Source organism: Equus caballus, chromosome 19 (assembly GCF_041296265.1).
Source record: "Equus caballus isolate H_3958 breed thoroughbred chromosome 19, TB-T2T, whole genome shotgun sequence".
Classification (NCBI taxonomy): domain Eukaryota; kingdom Metazoa; phylum Chordata; class Mammalia; order Perissodactyla; family Equidae; genus Equus; species Equus caballus.
In genome coordinates, this window is record NC_091702.1 from 65,678,636 (window position 1) to 65,692,747 (window position 14,112).

The 14,112-nt window shown below is 38.8% G+C and overlaps 1 protein-coding gene across 2 annotated transcripts in view; it reads right to left on the bottom strand.

The window, feature by feature from the left end:
• Positions 1 to 14,112, bottom strand: part of COL8A1 (collagen type VIII alpha 1 chain) — a 137,898-nt gene that overhangs the window by 42,662 nt on the left and 81,124 nt on the right. For both annotated transcript variants that reach the window (XM_005602076.4, XM_023623927.2), the window contains exon 2: positions 8,174 to 8,288. The gene's annotated coding sequence lies outside the window, so the exon portion shown is untranslated. The remainder of the gene's footprint in view (positions 1 to 8,173; positions 8,289 to 14,112) is intronic.

The window sequence follows — 14,112 nt, forward strand, 5'->3', positions numbered from 1 at the left end:
GTTATAGTTCCCGTCTGTAAAATGGGGATAGCAATTGTCTCTCTCTAATGGGGTAGCTGTGAGTGACTGGACATATATGAGGTATTAGAACAGTGCCTAGCACACAGTAAGTGATATATCCATGTTTATTTTCACAGTACCTGGATACAAATGTAGATGAGACTGGAGTAATTTGAGCTTGTTCTCAGAAGTTCTCATCTTGAACACAGTTTTGTTATTCTGTAGTTTCTACCTGCAGTAACTAGGAGTGGTCACTAGATGGCAATTGTGATCCATTGTGGCTTCAGCTGCAGCAGGTTTTAACAGATGCGTCAAACCCTGGAAGTTTTCAGCGCCTGGCAGTGTTGTGAACGCAGGCTTTTCACAAGGTGGGCCTTTAACAAAACTGTTAGGGCCAGCAAAGTTTGCCTTCTGTGGCCGCTCTTGGAACTCACCCATAGGTGCCCAGTCCTCCTGAGGGCGGCCTCACAGAAGCCTGGATTTACCTCCCTCCATCCTATTGAGAATTTGCATATTAGGAGTGCTCTCAGTCAGGTGACAAGAGGACAGTGTCAGGATCCTGTGTTAAGATTAATCAGCGGTTCTCAAAGTGTGGTTGCCCCACCAGCAGCCTCAGCATCACCTGGGAACTTGTTACAAATGCAATTCTTGGGCCCCGTCTCAGACCTGCTGCCGAGGCATAAGCGTTTTGCAAGCCCTCTTGACGATTCCAAGGTCTGCTAGAGCCTGGGGACCGCTGAGATGAACCATTTAGCATCACATAAATGTTGGCGCCAGGCAGGTCCTCAGAGAATATTTTGCCAACCGGCTCATTTGACTGAGCAGGAAACTGAGCCCAGAGACGTTAAATGACTCACCAAGGACACAGGGTTAGGCTGTGGGAGAGCCGGGTCCCAGGGCTGCCAACTGCGTTCCCAGCTTTTCCCACCATGCCCTTCTCCCCTTCAAAACTCAGGCCACTAGGTGCACATTCTAGCCTGATACCTACTCACCAAGAAAAACCCACTTATTTACTTACACAGGGGTTGGTTTATTCACTTCCACAGACATGTCTACAGCGATACATATATCCTGAAAATGTGATGCATTTTCAGTCCGCTGTGCGTGTGCGTGTGTCGGAAGTGAGGGGGAATCAAGTAAAAAGAGTCACGCTCTCAATTGCGGGGAGAGGCGTGTGTGCAGCGTACCTGGAAACGAACGAGTGAAATGAGGTCAGGCGCGGGGATGGGGGACGACAACGATGCGAGGAAGCTTCAGAGCTGAACTCTGGGGGACGGTGGGGGTTCACAGGAGAGGAGGTAGGAAGAGACGGTTGGAAGCGGGATGGGTATGTGCAAGGACATGGGGCACGACAGTGGGGGAACGGCAAGAGCTAGTGTGAGCGGAAGGGTGTATGTGGAGTTATATTACAAATAATTTAACAGTATTACTACCAATGATAACGTCTGCACTTACTGAGTGTCAATCATGCGCCGAGCACTTCACTGAGCACTTTACATCTATTATTAGTTGACTTAAACCTTAAACAACTTTGAGAAAGTCTACTTTTATTCCTGTTTTATAGATGGCAATAGAAATGCATGCGCTGTGCTATTTTGCTTAAAATTAAGTGTTATTATTTCCACTTCTTACACAGACATTGAACTTTGAGAAAGATTCTTAATAGTTACTGGTTCCAGGACAATCTCTGTAATGTGCAGTAAGGATGTATTTTTGGGGGGGATGAGGAATATGTTTTTAATACATATAATTTTAATATAAGTATATTCTTCATAAATGCATAAAATCAGGAAGATTTTAACATATTTTCTTCTTTAACTCAAGGAACGAATGTCCCATTATTCTCTGGTCTACCAGAAGTTGTGGAAGTAGCCAATTTCTCATGACAATAAGCAATTTGTGTCTGAAAAGTGGCAAAGAAAACTCCTTTCAATTATTTGACTCACTGAAGAAAGGAAGCTGCATAGTGAATGAGTGACCTAGTCTGAAATCATTGGCTTTGTGATATTTTTGGCTTTTACTTTATAGGCATTCACTGTGAATGTGCTTTTCATATATTATATGAATATTTGTCACTATTAGCATATTTCCTTCCTTGCCCTGGAGTACTCACAACAAAACTGAAAATTCAAATCATAAAGTTCCGGTAGGATTTGAAATACCCAGCCCTTCCCAGGTACACTTGCAGCAATTCCTGGATTCTTTGGGATATTTTTCAATGATTTCACTTCTCCTGAGAAAATAATTTTTCTGCAGCATTTTCTCATCTGCAAAATTTTGGTATTGGATGAGATAATCTAGAAAGCCACTTTCAGCTCTAATAGTCTGTGGATTTACGATTTAATGACTAAATGACACAAGGAGCTCATTACTGAGTTTTCTTTGTAGTAAAATTTTAGTGTTCTTTTCATAAAAGAAGTTACCAGGCCAAATATTTCTTCATGAGTTTTTAAATGTGATGCCGCAAACAGCTCTACATTCACTCTTAAGGATCACTAAGACCCCATCCAGCTCAAAGATGTGATTATATGCTATGTTCCCACATGATGTTTTGCATCTCAGGGCTAAGAGCAGGCCAGTTTTGAGCAGACGCCATTAGCAGTGACTGAGGGCCGGTTTGTTTTCATGCGGAAGAGCTCACTGCACACGGTGCTCTGCTCCTCCCGCTGCCGCAGCGACAGCTCTGAGCTCTAAGAGCTCATAGGACAACCTCGATCTTCACACTCACGGTCACAGCGAAGGATAAACTGTTTCTCAAGAAAATCTAGGAAACCCAATCTAATTCTTATCTTCCCTGTCTAGAGAAGTTGAATAGTCCACAGGTTGCTTTATCTTGAATCAAAGGAAGACAAGAACGCCTGGAAAGAAGAATCTATAAGATGTATCATTATTTTTAAATTTTGTGATTGAGAACAAAATTTGCATTTTACTCCCCCCAGACAGTTTTTGCCTTTTTCGTTTGCAATCGGTTTTGGAGTTGATTATAATAATTTTTCTATTTACTTATTATAAAAGCAATATATGTTTACTCTAGAATTATTACAGAAAAGTGTAAATAAGGACATAGAAATATCTAAAATTCTGCCTCCCAGAGCTGGCTATTATTAATATTTTTCTTTGTATTTTATTCTAGGTAAGCATGAACATTAAGAAATTGGCAACAAGTCATTATATTTTAAAATCTTCTTTTAAGAAATTAATATATAATTAGCTTATATACACAATTTTTAATCTCTGCCTTAAAAGTCACACATTATTAGTATTGTATAAAACATTTTGGTTTTCCCTGTTTTGTGATTTTCAGTACTGGTTTGATTTAGGTCATATTATTTAGGTAACATATTATTACTATTGTATTAAAAATTATAAAACCCTTTGGTTTTCACTGCTTTGTGATTTTCAGCGCTGTTTTGATGTAGGTCCCCTTTTTGTTTGCTTTCATTCCTCCTTTTTCCAGAAAAGATTTAAGGTAATTTCAGCCCACTTTCCTCCAAGTGGGTATAATATATAGAGGAAAGTAAGCGTCTGAAGTTCATATTACATAGCTTTTTTTTTTTTTTTTTTTTTACATGAGACCTTTGCTTTATAAACAACAGGTAAATTTTAATGTACTGGGGAACAGGGCTATAGCGATTTCTATTGTAACATGAAGAAACCCTTTAAAAAGTGAAGAGTAACTCTTCCTTCATACAATCTTGTTTATAAGCATGAGTCTTTCAAAAATATGTTTGTAAGCCTCCAACGGGCTCCTCTCTGAGGGCAGGCCTCTTGTCTTACTGCCTGATACTCCCTCAGCGTCTGGCGCTATTCCTGTCCTTTGTGTTTGCTAGATAAACACCAGTGGAGATACAATGAATAAGACAGAATCATGTCCCAATATTCTAATACTGTTATGAGAGGCTGATTTCAAACAGCATTGAAGTTTGAGTTGGTAATGAATAAGACCTTCGTTCTGCTTCCTCTTGCTAATTTTCAAATCCCCAGATGAGATAATCTTGGTTTAGCTCTTAGCATAGTGCTTGAGCCCCAAGAGTACATGCTAAATAGATGTTAGCTTTCAGTGACTTGGGCTATTTTTCTTTTCACTATTTAAGCTACTTCTTTAGAGATTATATATAAAATATCTTAAAGAGTTTGTCGAGGGAATAAATTATACTATATTTTATAATAAATTGGTATATAATTATTATTTTACATTGCCTATATCATCTAATAGTCCAATGTCTCGTTCACTCATAAGTTTTAATGGGAACATATTTTAAAATAAGGCAGGCTCCAGTCATAAATATAATTTATAGTTCTTTCCATGGTACTTTACTCCAAGCCTTTCAAGCACTCAGCAAGTATAAAATGAGCCCTTTTAATGAATGAGTAATTTGAGGTATCAACTAACAAAGTCTGACTTTCTCCTGCATGTGGGAGATGTGTGAAATGACTGGAGCATTGCTGCTAATCTAAATGGCTCTATGTTTGACAGAGCCTTTGGGAATTTGTCTCAGCCACATCGAGACAGGTGCATAAACAAGCCCAGTGCTGTGAAATCTGTACTGTGGGCTCTGAACAATGGAATCTTCTACTCCAGGCAGGGCTGTCCGATAGAAACCATGTGAGCCACATACATGGCTTTGTGTTAAAAAAGTTAAAAGAAACATTAAAAAAGCCACATTAAAAATGTTAAAAGACACAGGTGAATTGACTTTAATAGTATATTTTACTTAACTCATGATACCCAGAATATTCTCATTTTAATGTGGAATCCTTATAAAAAGTATTAATGAGATATTTGACATTCTTCTTTTTGGTCAAAGTCTTAGAAATCTGGTGTGTACTTTACACTCTCACTACATCTCAGTTGGGACCAGCCACGTTTCAAACGCTCCGTCACCCACGTGGCTGGTGGCTACCATATTGGACAGCACAGCCCTAGTCATTCCCCCTTTAGAGGCACCTCTACACCACGTGGTGAAGAGGAGAGAAGACAGACCAGCTCGGAAGGTTCAGCATACATGTCTTTTCCTGGCTCTGACATCTGATGCTGATGTCACTGTTCATTTCTCTGGGTCTCAGACTCCCACTCTCTATAAAGGAGGATGTTAATATCCGCCACATTGCTTTTAGGAGGCTGTGGGGAGATTAAATAAGATATTGTGTGTGAAAGTGCTCTGTTAGATCATAAGGCACCAGGCACATGTAAGGCATTATTACCCCTTTTACTGTAGATTTACTCTCATGACTCGCCCAAGGCCACATTCCAAATTGGTAGGAGAATCAAGGCTAGAATCCGGGGCTTCTGACTTCCAGCCATCTGCTTCAACTAAAGGCTGTTCATACCAAGCTGGCTTTAAAAAAAACTCTTTTTATTAAAAAAAAAAAAAAACTGAGGAAGGAAAAGAGTGGCAGTAAGAAGGAAATTCCATATTGAATAGTTAGGGTCTTTTGGCACCGTTACAGCGTTCTGCAGTAAAATTATACATACAGGATATTTATATACTTATATATCAGAATTAGAACCATCAAGGATTGGACTTTATTGCTGTCATATAATATAAAACCCCATGTTCTTCAAAGTTTCAAACAACTTCCAAATTGAACTGTGGTTCCCCACTCTATTTATCTCCAAAATGTGGTACGACCACAAGAAAGCCCTTCCGCAGTGGGTTTGATTAGTAAAACAGATATGGACCAATTTAGCAGGTTTTCCATGGATTATTTTTGGTTGCAGATGTAGCTCATTAATTTCCATGCAAGAGACACCACCTCTCTAGTGTGAATCCAAGAGACACATTCATCTCTGAACAGAAAGTGAGAATAATTCAATTCAAACCATGATATTCGGAGCTTCCTGTGTGTGAGGCACATACTTTCATGAGCAAAAGGAGTTTGTTTCTATCATAATTGTCACGTAGAGACATATGCTATTTAACTTGAGGAAAATATGCAATCTGTTTACCAAAATGTCTATGATAATGTGATTCAAGAATCTATGTTTTCAGAAAGTAAAAAGACGATCAGAAAGAAAATTCCAGATTATTCAAAAATAATTTTTAAAGTTACCTTCTTTAACTTCATGCCTCCTTCTTTAACTTGTGTAGGGTGCCCAGAGATTTAGTTGTCTTGATCTATTTCCATTTCCCAAATTGTAAGCCTATCATGGTTTCCATATTTAAATATTTTTTGTCATTTCCTACATTTGTTTCAAATGAATTTCTTCATAGAACTTAAAAACCACATAAAGTATTTAGAGTTTTATACTATGTGAAATTAAGCATAAGCCAAGTTCGTTTTCACTGAGAAAAAGACATACATTCAAAAAGTTCTTTATTCTTATTTCAGTCAAAATTCTTCCTTAAAAATGACTTTCAGCTGGTTATTTTTATAAGAAAACGATCACACATAAGCTTTTGGGCCTGCCTGAATTGATGACCATATTGAATAAATGTAATTTTTGTTTTCATTTGCTGAATCATTTCTGTTGACCACTGAATGAAAAAATTTATTGGGTAACCTTTACATTTTATTGCTTTTGCACCCTAGTTTAAAAACAAAGCTTAATTTTTTAAAAGTCCAATAAAATGTATTTTTGATATTTCCACCATAACTTTATAAGCAATTCCTCTCCTCTACCCTATAATAACCACCTTCTGCATTTTTATGATTTAGTTTAACATTATTACTGTAATTTTTTACTGCGTGAGTCCACCAATGTCCTTGGCAGCAAGATTTTGTTACAAGAAATCCAGAAGCTGAGCCTGTTGTTGGTTGCTACAATGATAAGGTTTTTTTGGATCGAGTCCAGAGCCTTCCCCTGACGTTATGAATGTAACCTCAGTCATGCCTCCTTCGTCAACTTCTCCAAAATACATGATCAGCTCGATCCTAAAATCTGTTGCTTAAATGAGCATATATTTTTTACTCAGTGGTTTTCATTATAAATATTTCATTTGATTAACATCTGGCCTTGATGGACTCCAGCCAAAAGAATTAGTGATACCTGTAGTAAAAATGGGATACCTTAGGAAAATCATTAATGTATCCGCATTTCTCCAGAAACTCTGGAAGGATTCACTCTAGCCAGGGTGTGCTCAAGGGGCATTAACTACGGGGCTCGATGCTGTGCTGTTATTTTCGTCCAAGTGCACCTCCAGCAAGAAGACAAAAATCTGAGGAATCTTAACCATTCATTCTTTAAATTACTAAATAAAATTAAATAGACTATAAAAAAGCCATTGAACTGTTAAATATTAGGAAATATTGAGCTGTGTGTCCAAAAGTCACACTTAAGACCAGGCAACGGTAATAATCATAGGATGGCTGTGGATACTATGAGATAATGTCTACTTGTCAGAAATGGATGGTATTTTTGTTTTCCGTCAAGGTTCAAAAGTTAATGATGTACTTTATATTTTAATTGCTTCTACTCAGAGGTCAATTAAGGAACAAAGGAGATTCTGGCATACTGTTATTCTTTTTCCCTGTGGGTATATTCAACATCGTATGTGAACAAGACCACATGTGTTAGAACATGCTGTTGCAGACTGCCCAGATTATCTAGGAAAATTTAGGACACGTCACTTCAGTCATCTGAAAGGAATCATTTCTTCATTACAACTCATAACTTAAAACTATAAAATAACAGCCAGAAAAAAAAAATTGACCCAGTTAAGAGAAATTTGATAATGGTAGAAAAGCACATATAGACATGACTGGGAGATGATAAGATTATTTTAATTTTCCCATTTGCACTGGAATTATTTATTTTACAAATCTCCAGATCTTTTATTACTTAAAACCTTCTGCTGAATCATGAAAAGAAGCTTAAGTTAGCAATTTCCCTCTGCAAAATCGAGCTGCTAGCATCTGGTGGACACTTGGATACCTAGTCAGGTCCTATGGAAATGATTATTTTAAGACTCTATTCAACATGCCCGGACTTAAAAATCAGCTAGAATCACACTCCGCACATGTATTTAACTCTAGGAGATTTTAAAACCTGGCATGAGTAGCGATGGTCTCAAGGTTCTTGCCGCAGCGGAGATGGGGATGGGAGATAGGATGCGCAGTAGGGCCGGATCCCGGTGTCTCCCAGCGCCCTGCGCACCCCCAGCGACAGCCGGCGCGCACCCCGGACCACCGCAGCACCGCCAGCGCGCCCGTCCATCCTCCTCACACTTACATTGAGACGTGCGCGGCCGGCGGAATCGAGGACCGGGGTCCTTGTGCCTGTCTGTGGCACCTCGGCGCTGCTTTCCGTCTCTTCACCAGACGCTGCTCTGCGTCCACAACAGCTTCTGAGGGGGAAAAAAGAGGACACTTTGACTCAATTGGAAAGATCACAAGAAGCTGAATTATTATCAAAGTGCATTGTTGTGGGATCCTAGGAGAAATTACATAATAGGAATATGTAAATACACGCCAATAAAAAATGCTATTATTTATCAAAATGTAACATTCAAGGAGATAGAGATCCTTGTATGCTGATTAGGAGAATATTTTTTGTTTCTGTGTACGCCAGTCTGCACTTATTTGAGACATATACTATAGTTTTTGTCCAAATAAACAATTTATTGTATATCTTTATTACTTTTCACAGTTATATGACGTGTTGAGTTCTCATTAGTTTAATTCTCATTAATACAGATTTGAGATAATTTAGAAAGGATTTGGGCATCTGCTACGGAGGAAGCAAATTCATGCGAAGTAATAGCTCAGGGGCAAAAGTTCGGTTTATTTAAGAAAAGTGAGCTCTTCCAGCAACATATTTGCATCCAAATTATATACACAGTATTTGAGTTAGAAATTATTCTTAGTTATTTCTCAAATCAGGTCTGATAGAGCTATAACTTGGCAACACGTTTAGGTTTTGCTTGAGCTCTCCGTGTAATTTAATTAGTTGAGTACATGTTGTAAATCATCTGTAATTTAGACTTTTGACAAATCATATGGGACTTCTCTCCACTTAAACAGGATTTCAGAAATTTAACTCTGTGTTTTGGAAAACAGATACTCCCTATTTTGTTTTGCTATATTTCACAGATTTATTTATCATCTACATTTGTTGTTCAAAAAGGATTTGAATAGCAACAACTTCAGACATTTAGATAAATAAAAAGATTTGAAAGCCAGGATTGATTGATTAGGAAATAAGTGCAAAATTGGGTATCCAATTTAGAATTTCTGCAATGTGATATAATGATATATTCCAGAACAATTCTTTTCATTAAAACTTTTTGTAATAGTGGAAATCTTCTCTGACTGCTCACTACGATAGCCACAAGCCACATATGGCTACTGAGCACCTGAAATGTGGCTAGTATGATTGAGGAACTGAATTTTTAGTTTTGTCTAATTTTACTTAATTTGAACTTAAATATCCACTTGTGGCTAGTGGCTCCTGTTTTGGAAAGTATAGTTCTACTTTAGCTGTATTCAGTATTCAACATGAAATGAAGAAGTGCTTGAATGTCTAGCTGCCGCACGTCTATAAAACATGAGAGTCCCCAAGACGTCAGGCCCAGGCCCTGACGCGCGGCCTTCCCCACGGAGCCCTCACAGCGAGCGAGCTTCGGCCTGGAGGGTGCAGACAGCAGCGTTCTGAACTTTGGCTCAACTTGCGGATATTCAGACATAAATAAAGTTTGGGTTAGCCATAGGTGATCTGAGAACGTTTGTCTCCGGAAAGCTGTGGGATCTCGAATTATCTCTAGTAATAAAGTTCAATGACGGTAAATGGACTCAAGGGCTTGACTTTCCAGTACGTTGCTCGTGTGGAATGATGGGCAGGTAATAGGGACAGATGGGAAGGAGATTGCCATGAACACAGCTGCCTCCATGGCAAGGAATCTCTCCAGATTCAGACTGGAGAGTAGGAACAGGCTGATAAATACTTCCGAGCTTCTGCCCAAATCATTCGCTAATAAGCCTTCACTGAGCACTCCATGTGCAAGGCACAATGCTTAGTGTTGGCGATAAAACGTTGAAAAAAAATAGATGGCTCTTGTCCACATGGTGACGAACTACATTAGATAATAAGATTTTTTTCCAGTGTCTTCTCTCAAAATTCACTTGTTTCTGGATATGGTAAAAATAAAACAGGAGAAAGATACACAGGATAAATAGAAACACTGAAGATCACTACTGAGTGTGTGTCACACATCTTATTCCATGTACTTCTCTTAGCACAGCTTTCATGGACCATACCCAGTTAGATGACAAGACTAGTTTTTTTTATTCATGCTGAAGAAGATTCACCCTGAGCTAACATCTGTTGCCAATCCTCCACTTTTTGCTGAGGAAGACTGTCCCTGAGCTAACATCTGTGCCCATCTTTCTCTGTTTCATACATGGATCACTACCACAACACGGCTGCCTATGGGAGGTGTAGGTCCACACGGAGCTGAACCTGGGCTGTCAACGTGGAACACGCCGAACTTAACCGCTAGGCCAGGGGCTGGCCGACAAAACCAGTTTTTGAAAAGCAATATTAGAAGCAGAGAAAATAACTGAAAAGATCTTAATTGCCATTTTAGAACATGAGATGAGTATCATCACTTAGCATTTATTGAAACGTTTGCAATGTATGTTTAAAGAGGGTTCTTTCCTCTCTATGAGCCAGAATAACGTCTTTTAAAATAATTACTAATCACAGACTTTTTTGTTGCTATTATGTAATGACACTCGTCTTCATTTTGACATTCACAACACTGTAAGAAAGAGTGCTACAATCACCATTTATGAACTCAATCAAATTAGTCAATACTCAAGCACCATTGCAAGACCTGAAGGGAACTATGAGTTACATAGGCCAAATGTAGCTCATTGTATTTCAGTTCATTTTGGAAAAAGGAGCCAGAAACGTGGGAAGGTACTAAGCAAGAACTATTTAGTTGGACTTCTATTTTTTCCTCTACGCAGCAACTACATAATTAAACGTATGGCTCCATCTGCACTTTTAGATGAATTTCCAAATGCGTCACTGATGGAAATTTCAGTATGAAAAGGATTAAGAATTAAATTAAATGAATGCAACCATAATACATAGACTTAATGTATCTAAAGACCATAAAGTCATTTCTCCAAAGATAATGTCCTTGACTTTGTGGATAGACATTCTGAAAATAATTTTAAAAATGAATTACAAAGCAACGGAAGAAATCACAAGAAAAAAAGGAGATAAATTTATATAAACACTCAAAAACCATTGCATATAAAAAAATATGAACAAAATTAAAAGGTGAAGGGAGTTTGCTTTATTCTTTAAAAAATTTTATACCCTATGGAGATTTGAAAACATAGCCACAGATTCTTTGGTCCTCCTCTGTGCTCCCTCCCATGGAGTCTGGGAGGGCTTAGGACAGCTTTGACCAGTGAAGGACCCTGGAACTTCTGAGGCTGGGTCAGGAAAGGCCACGAGGCTGCTGCCTTGTTGCGGGAATACTGTCTTTTGCAGTCCTGATCCTCCAAGTAAGAAGTCTGGCTACCCTGGGGCCACATGTGGGATCAGGCACACATGGGGGCTCCAGCTGGCAATGCTCCAGAGCTCAGCCTTCCTTCTGTCCCTGCCAGGGCACTAACTGTGAGTGAAGCCATTTGGGGCCCCTCAGGTGAGCCAGTCTGCCAGGCGAGTGAGCCATGAGAGCAGAAAAAGCCCCCAGCCAAGACCCATAACATTGTGAGGTAAAATAAAATGTTGCTTTCAGCTACTAATTTTTGATGTGGCCTGTTATGCAGCCACAGATAACTGATAACAGATAACTGGAGCATACCCTCTTGAATGGATGATATTTTTACAACAAAAATTAAAAAATTGAATGCAAAGGACACTCTGGGAAGTTATTTGCAAAAACTGACAAAGACAGTAGTAATGTTCTTCCTATATAAAGAGCTCTTACGAATCACCAAGAAAAAAAATACTAACACCATATAGGAAAATGGGCAATTAAATAAACATAAAATTTACAAAAGAAAAATAAAAAGCCTAAAAAACACGTAAAAAAAAAAAAGTCCAACCTCATTAGTAAGTAAAGGAAACATGAATTAAACAGTAGAATTAAAATTTTGGCTATCAAATTGTCAAAGAAAAAAAGAATCACATTGGTTTGGATTAAGTGGGAGTATAAATGGCACAAACTTTCTGGAAAATAAATTGATATTCCATATTCAGAGTTTAAAAAATATCCTATTCTTTGACACTAATAGGTACGTAAGCATTCAGGTAAGGAAGTAATCAGAAATGAGGTAAAATAATATAGAAAATATTTATCACAGTTCTATTTATAGGAGCAAAAATACAGAAACAAGCTAAATGTCACTCGATACAGTTAAATATGTACTTTATATTACATAATATTATTTTATTATTTAGAATAAAAATTTAAAGATGTTTTACTTTTTAATTCTGACCGGGGAACACCATAGTAGAGTAGAGAAAACTGGGGCTTTTCGTCACATAGACCAGGCTTTGACTCCTGGATTCGCCGTTTGCTTTTGCAGGATATTTATTTGGAAATTTGACTGACCTCTCTGAATTTCAGTTTTCACATAAGGAAATTGGGATGAAGTACCTATTCCATTGGGTGTAGTGATAAGTAAGTGAAATGATGGGTAGAAAAATAAGCATAATCGTTCCTCAATAGGGGTTGTCTCTTTTCTTACGATCTAAGGACAGGAGCTGAGCACCATATCCAAGTTCACACCACATTTCAACTTCACTAAAAGCTCTTCCTCTCTGGCTCGCTCTATATACCCTAGTCCACCATAGTCCCGTCTCTACACCATAGTCAGAGAGATCTTAAAAAACAAAATAAAAAATAAACACATCCATTTTCTTGCTTACAACTCTTCAATGGTTCCAATTGCATTAAAAATATATCTACTCTGCTCCACCCTCCATACAGCAGATGGGGGACTTCTGGAAAAGTAAATCAGATCATGCCATTCTCCTGCTCAACATCCCTCCCCTTGCACCCAACAGCTCCCCAGAGCATTGAGAACAGACCTCAGCTTCTCTCTGGCTTCTACGCCCCATCTGATTCCTACCTTGCCTCCATCCCGATCTTGACCCCTCTCCTCCTTGCCTTTATTCTCTGGCCACACTGGACTTCTCCTTATGGAGAAAAACATCGTGCTGGGCTCCACTCTCAGGCCGCTGCTGTTGGTGCACTGGAATGCTCTTCCCTGCATAGCTAGGCCCTTCACCACTTGCATCTCAACTGGAATATCTCTTCCTCACAGAGGTTATTCTTGACCATTCAGTCTAAAGTCAACCACTCATTTTCATGTATCTCTAATCTAATTCTCTTTCCTTGCACAGTAGCAGCTATATCTTCCTGACTTCATCATACATTTTGTTCATTTGCATTCTGCATTAACACCAACCCTTCTTCTCTCCTCCCCTCTTCCTTGAGAGCAGGAAACTTGCTTGTTTTGTTTACTGGAGCATTGTTTGCAAGCAGAACCAGGCCTGGCACATGGCAGGTGTTCCACAAATATTTGCTGGGTGGCTTGCAAATACTTTTTGTACTTCTGAAACACAGAACTTTGCGATGCAAAAGAAACAGCTTGACATCATTTAAAAAAAGCCAGAAATTGTAAATTATATGGGCATTTTTTAAAGCTTTCGTGGTTCTGATTAGAGTCAAGTACATTGCCTCAATTTTGAAAAAGGAAACACCCCCAAGCTGCCTCACAACAGCATAAAATTATTTCAGGAGTGTGATGAGAGCCCTCGTCAAACCAGATACTTTAAAATACACCACCACTCAGCGGGCTCCTTGCTTTGAAATGAAGAACTGTGCACCTCCCACGAATATTATTATTGCTGCTGAGCATGCGACTTATTCACTAGATAAGTAACAAATCTTAGTAGACTCCCCTTTCAGCACTGAAAGCGTTGAAAACAGGGTTTCATTTTTTGAGGCTGGTTTAATACAAGCCTCTAATGAGGACATGCCTTAATTGCCCCATGGGGTGGATGGGAGTTAAGCCTGTTCCTCTTGGCGTCATCTGCTCTGGGACTGCAGGAACTCAGTGGTTGGGCTTCAATGGCCAGAAATGATCCCAAGATTCTACAGTAATGAGATCTATTTCTATAGAATCCATGCGAAAAGTCTGAAT